General features: G+C 57.6%; 1 protein-coding gene across 3 annotated transcripts in view; it reads right to left on the reverse strand.

Annotated features, from left to right (window-relative positions):
* Nucleotides 1-10,873, reverse strand: part of FAM222A (family with sequence similarity 222 member A) — a 71,524-nt gene that overhangs the window by 51,743 nt on the left and 8,908 nt on the right. The window lies entirely within an intron of this gene.

Raw genomic sequence — 10,873 nt, forward strand, 5'->3', positions numbered from 1 at the left:
GGCAAAGCTCTTCTGGAAGGGGCTGGGCAGGGAGGAGGAGAGCCAAAGAGAACTCAGGACATGCTGTCAGAGTGGGGAGGACCCTTAGAATGAGGGTGTCAGAGCTGGAAGGGAGCTTAGAACAGGGGATGTCAGAGCTGTAGAGAAGCTTAGAACAGGGAATGTCAGAGCTAGAAGAGCCTTAGAGCAGGGGATGCCAGAGCTGGAGAGAAACTTAGAACAAAGGATGCCAGAGCTGGAGAGAGACTTAGAACAGGGGATGTCAGAGCTGGAGAGAAGCTTAGAACAGAGGATGTCAGAGCTGAGAGAAACTTAGAACAGGGGCTGTCAGAGCTGTAGAGAAACTTAGAACAGGGGATGTCAGAGCTGGAGAGAAGCTTAGAACAGGGGATGTCAGAGCTGGAGAGAAGCTTAGAACAGGGGATGTCAGAGCTGGAGAGAAGCTTAGAACAGGGGATGTCAGAGCTGGGAGGAGGCTTAGAACAGGGACTGTCAGAGCTGGGAGGAGGCTTAGAACAGGGACTGTCAGAGCTGGGAGGAGGCTTAGAACAGGGAATGTCAGAGCTGGGAGGAGGCTTAGAACAGGGAATGTCAGAGCTGGGAGGAGGCTTAGAACAGGGAATGTCAGAGCTGGAAGGAGGCTTAGAACAGGGACTGTCAGAGCTGGGAGCAGGCTTAGAACAGGGAATGTCAGAGCTGAGAGGAGGCTTAGAACAGGGAATGTCAGAGATGGGAGGAGGCTTAGAACAGGGAATGTCAGAGATGGGAGGAGGCTTAGAACAGGGACTGTCAGAGCTGGGAGGAAGCTTAGAACAGGGAATGTCAGAGATGGGAGGAGGCTTAGAACAGGGAATGTCAGAGCTGGGAGGAGGCTTAGAACAGGGAATGTCAGAGCTGGAAGGAGGCTTAGAACAGGGACTGTCAGAGCTGGGAGCAGGCTTAGAACAGGGAATGTCAGAGCTGAGAGGAGGCTTAGAACAGGGAATGTCAGAGATGGGAGGAGGCTTAGAACAGGGAATGTCAGAGATGGGAGGAGGCTTAGAACAGGGAATGTCAGAGATGGGAGGAGGCTTAGAACAGGGAATGTCAAGAGTTGGGAGGAAGCTCAGAACAAGGAATGTCAGAGCTAACAAGGTACTTAGAGAACTTCCAAGCTGGAATTGTCCTCTGAGGTCATTGGTAGCATAATGGTTACAGCACTGGGTCTGGAATCAGGAAGACCAAATCTGTTCTCAGACACCTATACTAGCTGTGTGATCTTAGATTTAACCCCTATTTACCTCAGTTTCCTCATCTGTAAAATGGGGATAATAATAGCCCCTACCTCTCAGGTTTGATGTGAGGAACTATTAAGATAGCTGTAATACACTCAGCACAATGCCTGGCACATAGTAGGTGCTATATAAAATTAAAAAAAAAAATAAATTTGGCATCTGAGATGCAGCCAGCAGCATTAAGGCATTAAGTAGCAGGGCTGGGATTCAAACCCAGGCCCAACTCAGACGACAGATCCAACACTCTTTCCACTAAACCACGATGCCTCCATCCCTCTTCCCTCACTTTTTGGAAAAGGCTCAGAAATGGGATTGGCCTTGAAGGTCCCCAGGCTGGTCTGTGAGAGAGCGAGGACTTGAACTCGGGTCTCCAGACTCCCAAAGAGCAGTGGTATTTCCCATTATCCACCGAAGGGGCCTGGCTCGGCGAAGGTAGGGAGAAGGCCCTGAGTTTGGACATGGCGGACCCAGGGGGAAGCCCAACGGCACCTCCAACTTCTGGGCGTGGGGCAGGTGGGCAGGCAGAGGGCGGCCACCGGGCCCTGGGCTCCGCTCGCTCCTGCCTGCCTGCCTGCCTGCCTGCCTGCCTGCTCGAGGCGGCCAGATGAGCCGCTGAATGCCGAGTAATTAAACTGAGCTCAGAACAATACCGGAGCGCAGGAGAATGTGGAGTTTTTCCTTTATGTTTATAGCAATTGTACCAAAGTGTACAACACGGAGAGGCAACAGCTGACAAATGAGATGAAACAGACATGATTTCCAGTTGGCTTTTCCTGGATCTGATTGGCATTAATTGTAAGCGTTTGCAAAGCAGTATGGAAAGTCTGACACTCAGCTTCAAGCGCGCGTGCCTTCCTAATGCTTTTAATGATTACAATGGAAGCTGATGATCACTGGTGAGCTGGGAATGGCCCCGCTCCTCTGCACCCCGAGCCTGCGCCTTGGCCACGACGTACGCCCTGTGCCCAGCCCACCTCCCGGATCCCGAGCCTGGCACAGCCATGGTGCCCAGCCCACCTCCTGGATCCCGAGCCTGGCACAGCCACAATGTCCAGTCTACCTCCTGGATCCCGAGCCTGGCACAGCCACAATGTCCAGCCCACTTCCTGGATCCCGAGCCTGGCACAGCCACAATGTCCAGCCCACCTCCCGGATCCCGAGCCTGGCACAGCCACAATGTCCAGTCTACCTCCTGGATCCCGAGCCTGGCACAGCCACAATGTCCAGCCCACCTCCTGGATCCCGAGCCTGGCACAGCCATGGTGCCCAGTCTACCTCCTGGATCCCGAGCCTGGCACAGCCATGGTGCCCAGTCCACCTCCTGGATCCCGAGCCTGGCACAGCCACAATGTCCAGCCCACTTCCTGGATCCCGAGCCTGGCACAGCCACGGTGCCCAGTCCACCTCCTGGATCCCGAGCCTGGCACAGCCACAATGTCCAGCCCACTTCCTGGATCCCGAGCCTGGCACAGCCACAATGTCCAGCCCACCTCCCGGATCCCGAGCCTGGCACAGCCACAATGTCCAGTCTACCTCCTGGATCCCGAGCCTGGCACAGCCACAATGTCCAGCCCACCTCCTGGATCCCGAGCCTGGCACAGCCATGGTGCCCAGTCTACCTCCTGGATCCCGAGCCTGGCACAGCCACAATGTCCAGTCTACCTCCTGGATCCCGAGCCTGGCACAGCCACAATGTCCAGTCTACCTCCTGGATCCCGAGCCTGGCACAGCCACGATGTCCAGTCTACCTCCTGGATCCCGAGCCTGGCACAGCCACAATGTCCAGCCCACCTCCTGGATCCCAAGCCCGGCACAGCCATGGTGCCCAGCCCACCTCCTGGATCCCGAGCCTGGCACAGCCATAATGTCCAGTCTACCTCCTGGATCCCAAGCCTGGCACAGCCATGGTGCCCAGCCCACCTCCCCAGATCCTGAGCCTGGCACAGTCATAGTGCCCAGTCTACCTCCTGGATCCCGAGCCTGGCACAGCCACAATGTCCAGCCCACCTCCTGGATCCCGAGCCTGGCACAGCCATGGTGCCCAGTCTACCTCCTGGATCCTGAGCCTGGCAAAGCCATGGTGCCCAGTCTACCTCCTGGATCCCGAGCCTGGCACAGTCATAATGTCCAGTCCACCTCCTGGATCCCGAGCCTGGCACAGCCATAATGTCCAGTCCACCTCCTGGATTCCGAGCCTGGCACAGCCATAATGTCCAGTCTACTTCCTGGATCCCGAGCCTGGCACAGCCATAATGTCCAGTCCACCTCCTGGATTCCGAGCCTGGCACAGCCATAATGTCCAGTCTACTTCCTGGATCCCGAGCCTGGCACAGCCATAATGTCCAGTCTACTTCCTGGATCCCGAGCCTGGCACAGCCATAATGTCCAGTCCACCTCCTGGATTCCGAGCCTGGCACAGCCATAATGTCCAGTCTACTTCCTGGATCCCGAGCCTGGCACAGCCATAATGTCCAGTCCACCTCCTGGATCCCAAGCCTGGCACAGCTACAATGTCCAGCACACTCCCTGGATCCTGTGCCTGGCACAGCCATGGTGCCCAGCTCACCTCCCCAGATCCCGAGCCTGGCACAGCCATGGTGCCCAGTCCACCTCCTGGATCCTGAGCCTGGCACAGCCACAATGTCCAGTCTACCTCCTGGATCCCGAGCCTGGCACAGCCACAATGTCCAGTCTACCTCCTGGATCCCGAGCCTGGCACAGCCACAATGTCCAGTCTACCTCCTGGATCCCAACCCTGGCACAGCCATGGTGCCCAGTCCACTTCCCAGATCCTGAGCCTGGCACAGCCATGGTGTCCAGTCTACCTCCTGGATCCCAACCCTGGCACAGCCATGGTGCCCAGTCCACCTCCTGGATCCCAAGCCTGGCACAGCCATGGTGCCCAGTCCACCTCCTGGATCCCAAGCCTGGCACAGCCATGGTGCCCAGTCCACTTCCCAGATCCTGAGCCTGGCACAGCCACAATGTCCAGTCCACCTCCTGGATCCCAAGCCTGGCACAGCCATGGTGCCCAGTCCACCTCCTGGATCCCAAGCCTGGCACAGCCACGATGTCCAGTCTACCTCCTGGATCCCGAGCCTGGCACAGCCACAATGTCCAGCCCACCTCCTGGATCCCAAGCCCGGCACAGCCATGGTGCCCAGCCCACCTCCTGGATCCCGAGCCTGGCACAGCCATAATGTCCAGTCTACCTCCTGGATCCCAAGCCTGGCACAGCCATGGTGCCCAGCCCACCTCCCCAGATCCTGAGCCTGGCACAGTCATAGTGCCCAGTCTACCTCCTGGATCCCGAGCCTGGCACAGCCACAATGTCCAGCCCACCTCCTGGATCCCGAGCCTGGCACAGCCATGGTGCCCAGTCTACCTCCTGGATCCTGAGCCTGGCAAAGCCATGGTGCCCAGTCTACCTCCTGGATCCCGAGCCTGGCACAGTCATAATGTCCAGTCCACCTCCTGGATCCCGAGCCTGGCACAGCCATAATGTCCAGTCCACCTCCTGGATTCCGAGCCTGGCACAGCCATAATGTCCAGTCTACTTCCTGGATCCCGAGCCTGGCACAGCCATAATGTCCAGTCCACCTCCTGGATTCCGAGCCTGGCACAGCCATAATGTCCAGTCTACTTCCTGGATCCCGAGCCTGGCACAGCCATAATGTCCAGTCTACTTCCTGGATCCCGAGCCTGGCACAGCCATAATGTCCAGTCCACCTCCTGGATTCCGAGCCTGGCACAGCCATAATGTCCAGTCTACTTCCTGGATCCCGAGCCTGGCACAGCCATAATGTCCAGTCCACCTCCTGGATCCCAAGCCTGGCACAGCTACAATGTCCAGCACACTCCCTGGATCCTGTGCCTGGCACAGCCATGGTGCCCAGCTCACCTCCCCAGATCCCGAGCCTGGCACAGCCATGGTGCCCAGTCCACCTCCTGGATCCTGAGCCTGGCACAGCCACAATGTCCAGTCTACCTCCTGGATCCCGAGCCTGGCACAGCCACAATGTCCAGTCTACCTCCTGGATCCCGAGCCTGGCACAGCCACAATGTCCAGTCTACCTCCTGGATCCCAACCCTGGCACAGCCATGGTGCCCAGTCCACTTCCCAGATCCTGAGCCTGGCACAGCCATGGTGTCCAGTCTACCTCCTGGATCCCAACCCTGGCACAGCCATGGTGCCCAGTCCACCTCCTGGATCCCAAGCCTGGCACAGCCATGGTGCCCAGTCCACCTCCTGGATCCCAAGCCTGGCACAGCCATGGTGCCCAGTCCACTTCCCAGATCCTGAGCCTGGCACAGCCACAATGTCCAGTCTACCTCCTGGATCCCAAGCCTGGCACAGCCATGGTGCCCAGTCCACCTCCTCGATGAACCCTTGTGGGGTTCAAGAAAGTACAATGCTGCCCTGTTCCTAGCAAAGCCTGCTCCTCTGGATCCCCAGAACCAGCCAGAACCTGACCCAGTAGGGCTGGCCATCTGATGACAAGGCGCTCTTCTGCCAAGCCCTGTGTCTTAGATGGCAGGATTTAGTCAGGAAGATTCCTCTCTCTCTGAGTTCAAATCTGTCTGAGACACTCCCTAGTTGTGTGACTCTGGGAAAGTCACTTCCCCTGTCTGCCTCCATTTATTTCCTCATCTGTCAGATGAGCTGGAGAAGGAAATGGCAACCACTTCAGCATCTGCCAGGAAACCCCCAAAAGAGATGACGAGGAGTCAGACACGGCCGATACGCCTGAATCCCAGACAGTGGGATTTGGCGTGAGGAAGATCCTGGGTTCAGATCTTGCCTCTGATACCTCCTAGCAGCGTGACCTCAGGGGCCCCCCTCCTCATCCATATAAAGAAGGGGGTGAGACGACCTCCATGACTTGTCCACCCCAGAGGCCTGACCTGGAATCTATCCTGGGAGCTGCAAAGGGGCCTCAAGATCGAGGCACGCTGCTCCAATCTCTCTGTTTTGTAAGGGAAAAACGGGTTCTGGGAGGCCAAGTCCTGTCCGGCCCCAGATGTAGGAAGTGATGGAGCCTGGATTTGAACCCAGGTCATGGGATTATTGACAGCGAGCTGGAGAGGGGCTTCTTCCAAACTCCTCATTTTACAAATGAGACGGATGCCCCGAGATAAGTGACTTGTCCGAGGACATCGAGGCAGGAAAGAAGCGGTCAGCAGGAATTCTAGCACGATCCTGTGTCTGGTGTCAGAGCAGGATCTGGTCTGAGTTCGAGGCTTCCCATTGTTCCTTATTTTACAGTCGATTTCGTGTAGGGCCGCAGGCAGAGGGGAGGAAACAGAGGGCTGGGAGGCCAGGGAGGAGTCTGGTGTCTGGGAAGGAGCCCCGGCAAGGACCCAAGGACCCGCGTTTGAATCCCACCTCTCTGCGACTCACTAGGCTTTGTGGCCTTGGACAAGTCACGGTCAGTTCCTTGAGAAAACCTTGCGGGGTGCCCCTCCTTGAACCCTGGAATCCCCCGCCTGAGCCCCCATCCCGGGCAGTGCCTTGGTTTCTCCGAGGCTCGGCGTTCCCTCTGGGAAATGGGAAGGATACGGCCCCTGCCTCGGAGCTCCCCGGGGTACGGTGCCCGGCTGGCCTGAAGAGCGCCTAGGAAGGGCCCTCGGCTTGGCGCCGCACCGGGAGAGCCTCGGCTGTCTCCTTCCCAAGCTGCGGCGGGCCTTTTCTTGGGGGAGGGAAGGGAGATGGGATCTTTTTGCATATGGTAGCACAGATGGAGGCGTGATCTATAAAAACTGTTTGCAATTAAATTCCCACTTTGCATGACTTGACTTGTCAGTTATTTGGAATTAGATTGCACGGCGCGGGCGCTGACAGGGAGACGAGCAGAAGACAGAGGTGGGGAGGGCGGGGGGCCCGTGGGGAGGGGGCGGCCGAGGCGGGAAGACCTGGCCAAGACTCGCTGGGGGGCGATGGAGCCGGGCCGGGCCTCCCTGGCCGGCCTTGGCCAGCGTCTTGGCCGCCATCCGTCAGGGTGATTTGGCCGGCGGTGGAGGGCCTGACAGGGTAATGAGCGAGTCCTCGGGGAGCTAATCGCTCACCTCCCCGTCAGCCCCGGCGGCCGGGGGGCCGGAGGGGACGTGGGAGCATAACTAGCCCTGGCACTGAGGACCCACGCGGGCATCAGGGGTGGCAGAGGATGGGGCTCCTTCCCTGGGCCTGGAGGGGCCCTGCTGGGTGTCCCCTCCAATATCCTGGGGGAGCAGGTGGGGAGGCTGAGGCCAGAAGTCAGATCACCCCAAGGCACGGAGTGCCAATCAGATCCCCAGGGCAGAGCAGCCCTCAGGTGACACGGGAGATGTGTGTATGCACGTATGGGGGGACAAGAGGGGGAACCTGCCACCCCAACACTTCTGCTCCCAGATCTAGACCCAAAGGGACCCGAGAGGCTCTTCTGCATTTTACAGATGAGACCCTTGAGAGGTCCCACAAGCACTGAGGGTTCAAGAGGGCATCTCTGCTCGTGCCCAGCTGCCCTCTTCACTTACCGAGGGCCAGTGAGGGGCAGTGGGAAGGGTGCAAGGCCCAAGCTGGCACCTCTGCCCGTTCTACGGTGCCCAGCTGCCCTCTTCACTTACCGAGGGCCAGTGAGGGGCAGTGGGAAGGGTGCAAGGCCCAAGCTGGCACCTCTGCTCGTTCTACGGTGCCCAGCTGCCCTCTTCACTTACCGAGGGCCAGTGAGGGGCAGTGAGAAGGGTGCAAGACCCAAGCTGGCACCTCTGCTCATTCTACGGTGCCCAGCTGCCCTCTTCACTTACTGAGGGGCAGTGGGAAGGGTGCAAGGCCCAAGCTGGCACCTCTGCTCGTTCTACGGTGCCCAGCTGCCCTCTTCACTTACCAAGGGCCAGTGAGGGGCAGTGGGAAGGGTGCAAGACCCAAGCTGGCACCTCTGCTCGTTCTACGGTGCCCAGCTGCCCTCTTCACTTACTGAGGGCCAGTGAGAAGGGTGCAAGGCCCAAGCTTCAGGAGCCGGGGTTCTCCCCCTTCTCAGTCCTTTATTCACTCCTTCACAACCACAGGCAGGGAAGCCTTGGAAAGTTTGCAACGGACGCTCCTTGCAGGTCGTAGCGCTCCAGCCTCTCATGCACAGATGGGGAATCAGAGGCCCACTGAAGTCCAAGGACTTGCCAAAGGACAAATGCCCAGCGACGCCGGCTGCCCAGCCTCCTCCTGACTGGGAGCGCGACGCCATGCAGTCCCGACTTCTCAGAACCTTCTTGCCTTCATCTATAAAAGGGGCTCACCTCATCCGAGGCAGAGAGGGATGGAGAGGTGCCAGAGGGAGGCCCGGGGCCGGTGGCTGCCTGTGGAGCCCTTGCTAAGTGACCCAGAAGATACCAGAAGATCTCGGCAGACCTCAGACCAGGGAATGGCAGGGCCTGGCCCCACCGCCTCAGGCCGGATGCAATCACTCTGTGAATTCTTCCTGTTGCTCACAAGAGCCTAGATTTCCGGGCTGGAAGGGACCCTGGAGATGGCTCTTTCTATGGGACTCTGGCCTCCCCGCCCAACCTCTCTAGTCTTCTCACACTTGACTCCTTGACCATGACACTGGCCTCCTGCCTGTCCCTCCCACAAGACACTTCTTCCTCCCAACGCTGGGTGTTTTTCCTGGCTGTGCCCCAAGCCAGGAACTCCCTGCTTCCAGCTCCTCTGAATCTTCCAAACCCTTCCTTTATGTCATTCGATTCAGACAGAAGAGTGACAAGGGCTAGGCAAGAGGGCTGAAGGGTCTTGCCTCGTGTCTTAGACCAGCATGGGATCCGGGTTGTCCTGACGCCATGCCTGGCACTCTATGCACTGTGCCCCCTAGCTGCCCTTCCAAGTGCCAGCTAAAGGAAGCCTTTCCTGGGTCCACCTTCATTGGACTGATTAGGGCCCTGGAAGAGACAGTGAAGCCGATGGCTCTGGCCAACTCTGCCTCACTTGGGGCGCCATTTTGGTCCTCTTTGAGTACGGACCAACCACCATCGCCAATGGCTCTTGTCTGTGTATGGAGCGGTTCACGGGCTGTCTCTGCCATTAAACTGTGAGCTCCTTAAGGGCAGTTTTCCTTTGTCTCCCCAGCACCCATCTGACCCATGGTATCAGCTTCATAAATCGTTGACTGGGTTGACTTTTTCCCAGTTGAATGGAAACTCCTCGAGGGCAGACGCGGTGAGCCTACAGACGCTTGGTCCCCGGTTGGCTTGCACGCAGCAGGGCTCCCCCACCTCCATCCTTCTGATCCTCTCCCCGGCAGGAGCCCGGTGGGAGTGGGTGGGGGCTCTCTGCCTTAGAACCATCTAAGCCTTCACTGTTTGGGTTAATAAATGTATCATTTGGCTTCAGAAAATTCTTAGATCACTAATAATTATTCCCCGATGAAAAGAAATAAAGACCTGATACCGGCTCCTTCCCCCTAAGTCTGTAAAGAAAAGTCATAAAAATAGCTTGTTATCTCACCTATTGAGGCTCCGACTGTATGTTCCTGCTAATTGGGTATAACATCCTTGTCTTGTTCTCTCTGAAGCTGAATCGGGAAAGTACCACTGCTGGGAACTAATTATATCTCCGGACTGCAGACTACGGCTTGTCTTTGCCTTTATTGAGTTAAAAAATGGTCCCTAACCTTAATCATTCATATCCCTGAGCACCAGGGCTGCAGGAAGCCAGCCGAGCCTGTCCTGGTGAAGAGAAGGGAAGGCCAGGCTGCAGGTGGCAAGGGGAGGCCCGAGAAGAGCAGGAAATGAGTCCAGGGGCAGGGCTTGGTGGGGGCCGAGCCTACATCCCTCCTCGTCTTCTGTCTCGTGGCCCCCAGCCCTTGCAGGCGAGGACCTCTTCTCCCACCTGGCTTGGTTAACTTGTGGCCTGTATGACCTTGGCCTTCCTCGTACCCCCCCAGCTTCAATCTCCTCTGCACGAGAAAGGCTCAAACGGCACCCCGAGCCCCAGACCTGCCACCCCATGATCCATCTTCAGCTAGAGCCAGCCCACCGACTCTCCCCTCCTCCACTGGGCCACCTGAAGCATCCGGCGTCCTCATGCCACATCCCGCCTCCGACACTAGCTATGTAGACACCAGCAAGTTGCCTGCCTCTCAGATCGGGCCTCAGTTTCCCCATTTGGGATACCTTTACTACCACGTCATCCTACGCCATCCAGTGAGATCATGTATAGAACCTTTTGTGATTCTTAAAGCGCTCTCTCTTGTCCCTCCTTCTCTGTCCTGTCTCTCTCAGTCTCTCTCCTCTCTATCTCTGTCCCCCCTTCTCTCTTTCCTTCTTTGTCTCTCTCTTTCTTGATTTTCCTGTCCCCATCCTGTGGCTAGAATGCCCTCCAGTTCAGGAGGAAGGGATCCTGGCCTGGCCCGAGACAGGAACTCTAATGTGGGCTCAGACCTCCTCCGGACCTCAGTTTCTCTTTTTGACAAGTTTTAGTGGGGGCCTAGGTTGGAGAAGAGCAGCTGACATTTTTCTAATGTCTCCATTTTACAGATGGGGAAATAAGGCCTGGATTACAGGAAGGACAGGAGTTCTGGGTCAAGTGGGAATCGGAAGGGCTGGAGGTTCTGGGATTCTGAGTGGGCCTTTAG

This window comes from Monodelphis domestica, chromosome 3, assembly GCF_027887165.1.
Source record: "Monodelphis domestica isolate mMonDom1 chromosome 3, mMonDom1.pri, whole genome shotgun sequence".
NCBI classification, from domain to species: Eukaryota; Metazoa; Chordata; class Mammalia; order Didelphimorphia; family Didelphidae; genus Monodelphis; species Monodelphis domestica.